Below are 3052 nucleotides of genomic sequence, written 5' to 3'. Positions count from 1 at the left end.
TTGAATTGTATCTCCCAGAATTCCCAAGTGTTGTGGGAGGGACTCAGGGGAAGGTAATTAAATCAAGGGGCAGGTCTTTCCCAAAAATAAGTCTCAGGAGAGCTGATGGGTTTATCAGGGGTTTCTGCTTTTGCTTCATTTTCTCTGGCCCTTACCATGTAAGAAGTGCTTTTCACCTCCCGCCATGATTCTGAGGCCTCCCCAGCCATATGGGACTGTAAGTCCAATTTAACTTCTTTTACTTCCCAGTCTTGGGTGTGTCTTTATCAGCAGCATGAAAACAGAATAATACAGGTGCTGTCACAGCGGATGTTTGTGCTCCTGTTCTCCGGTCTTACTATCCTGTCCTAGCAAATCATGCACATGAAAGTGCTCATCCAGGTGGGATATGAGCCTCTTCCCCCAACAGGAGAAATATTTTGGGGTGGCAAGTATGTCAGCTTTCTCGTTTCTTTTGTTATGCTCTGAACATTGCCAGCATTGACAGAAGGCATGGGTTGCTCACAGGCTTAACTCCATGACTGCATCCGGGGGTCCTTGGAACTGTGGTCCATGGTAAAGTTTTACAGCATTACCAGGAGTGTGACAAGGGTGAGAAGTTAGGACCTGGATATGAACAAAAAGAAATCTCATCTTCCTTTGACCAAATCATCAAGGAAACAACTCAAGAGATGATCACTTGTTCAGCTGCTGCCCTCATCACGTCCCTTCCATGTGCTCACTCTAAGATCTATGGCACAATTCACTGGGAAAGAATCCAAGTTCTGTGGACTCTGTGACACCATACTAACGATTTATCAGAAAGAGGGTATCCTAGGATTTTTCCCAGGTCTTGTTCCTCACCTCCTAGGTGACATCATTTCTTTGTGGCTGTGTGACTCACTAGCCTACCACCTTGTTGATACCCATGCAATGGACAGTAGGGTTTCTACCATGAATGAAATGAAGAGTTATTCTCAAGCTGTCACAGGATTTTTTTGCCAGTATGTTGACCTATCCCTTTGTGCTTGTCTCCCATCTTATGGCTGTTAACTGTGGTCTTGCTGGTGGACGCCCTCCTTACTCTCCAATATATACTTCTTGGATAGATTACTGAGGCATGCTACAAAGAGAGGAAATATGAGCCTAGGAAATAGCTTGTTTTTCCAGACACAAACCCTTTGGGAAGAGAAGACTTATTGTTGTTACCTGAGAATGTTAATTTGAAGATGTGGGGCAGGGACTGTGACATTTCTATAGTTTCAGAGGCACAGGATTAGAGTAGAGAATGTTGATTTGTATATAATTTGGCATGCTTTCTAAATAATCATTTACTCTCGGGAAAAAGCAGAAATGCATCCTGGGTCTCAGGGACAAACATATTAAGGCTCTTTATATAATTTCACACATTACAGATATTACAGGATAATTTTCAAAAATAGGAGGCTGAGGTGGGAGGATTGCCTGAGCTCAGGAATGAACCCAGGAGGAGTTGGAGGCTGCAGTGAGCTATGATTTCACCACTGCACTCCAACCTGGGTAACAATGAGACCCTGTCCGAGGAAAAAAAAAAATCAAAAATAGGTAAAACCATAACTCTTATACTGATATTAACTCATGTTAAAAAACAAGGTTTCACTTGGGCCACAAAACAAGACCTGATCTCTACAAAAAAATAAAATTAGCCACGTGTGGTGGCACACATTTGTAGTCCCAGCTACTCGGGAGGCTGAGGTGAGAGGATCATTTGAGCCCAGGAAGTTGAGGCTGCAACGAGTTGAGATCGCCCCTGCACTCCAGCCTCAGTGACAAAGCAAGGCCCTGTCTCAAAAAAAAAAAAAAAAAAATTCCTCCCTTTTTTCTTTTTTAGAGACATAGTCTCACTCTGCCACCCAGGCTGAAGTGCAGTGGCGCAATCTCAGCTCACTGCAAGCTCTGCCTCCCGGGTTCACGCCATTCTGCCTCAGCCTCCCAAGTAGCTGGGACTACAGGCGTGCCCACCACCACGCCTGGCAAATTTTTGTATTTTTAGTAGAGATGGGGGTTTCACCCTGTTAGCCAGGATGGTCTTGATCTCCTGACCTCGTGATCCGCCTGCCTCGGCCTCCCAAAGTGCTGGGATTATAGGTGTGAGTCACCATGCCTGACCCTCTTGTTTTGTTTTGTTTTTTTAAACTTCCATGCATCAAGCAATTCATGTTTGTTTGTTTTGAGACGGAGTCTCACTCTCACCCAAGCTGGAGTGCAGTGGTGCCATCTTGGCTCACTGCAACCTCCACCTCCCGGGTTCACGCGATTCTTCTGCCTCAGACTCCCAAGTAACTGGGCTTACAGGCGCATGCCACCATACTTGGCTAATGTTTTGTATTTTTAGTAGAGATGGGGTTTCACCATGTTGGCTAGGCTGGTCTCGAACTCCTGACCTCAAATGATCCACCTGCCTTGGTCTCCCAAAGTGCTGGGATTACAGGCATGGGCCACCACGCCCAGCCATGCAATTCTATTTTTTGAGACGAAGTCTCACTCTGTTGCCTGGGCTAGAGTATAGCAGCGCGATCTTGGCTCACTGCAACCTCTGCCTCCCCGGTTCAAGTGATTCTCCTGCCTCAGCCTCCCAAGTAGCTGGGATTACAGGCGTGTACCACCATGCCCAGCTAATTTTTTTGTTTTTGAGATGGAGTCTCACACTGTCTCCCGGGCTGGAGTACAGTGGCACAATCTCGGCTCACGGCAACCTCCACCTCCCAGGTTCAAGCGATTCTCCTGCCTCAGCCTCCCGAGTAGCTGGGATTACAGGTGCCTGCCACCACATCCGGCCTTAATTTTATATTTTTAGTAGAGACCAGGTTTCACCATATTGGCCAGGCTGGTCTTGAATTCCTGACTTCAGGTGATCCGCCCGCCTTGGCCCCCCAAGCTGCTGGGACTACAGGGGTGAGCCCAGCCGCAATTCATTTTTATTGCACATTTTGCTCTTAGGTTGGATTGATAATTTTATTATCTTTACCATTTAGTAGTGATAACATAAACTTGTTTGACTAGGCCGTCAGTTTTCTTTCTTTTTTTTTTTTTT

The 3052-nt window shown here is 46.1% G+C and overlaps 1 pseudogene; it reads left to right on the top strand.

Annotated features, from left to right (window-relative positions):
* Positions 1–309: 309 nt before the first annotated feature.
* On the top strand, positions 310–1206 carry LOC105524068 (annotated as a pseudogene).
* Positions 1207–3052: the final 1846 nt, after the last annotated feature.

Source organism: Colobus angolensis, unplaced genomic scaffold, assembly GCF_000951035.1.
Source record: "Colobus angolensis palliatus isolate OR3802 unplaced genomic scaffold, Cang.pa_1.0 Scaffold484, whole genome shotgun sequence".
Lineage (NCBI taxonomy): Eukaryota > Metazoa > Chordata > Mammalia > Primates > Cercopithecidae > Colobus > Colobus angolensis.
The sequence above is the reverse complement of the archived record's forward strand: the minus strand, read 5'-3'. Positions and strand labels throughout refer to the sequence as shown.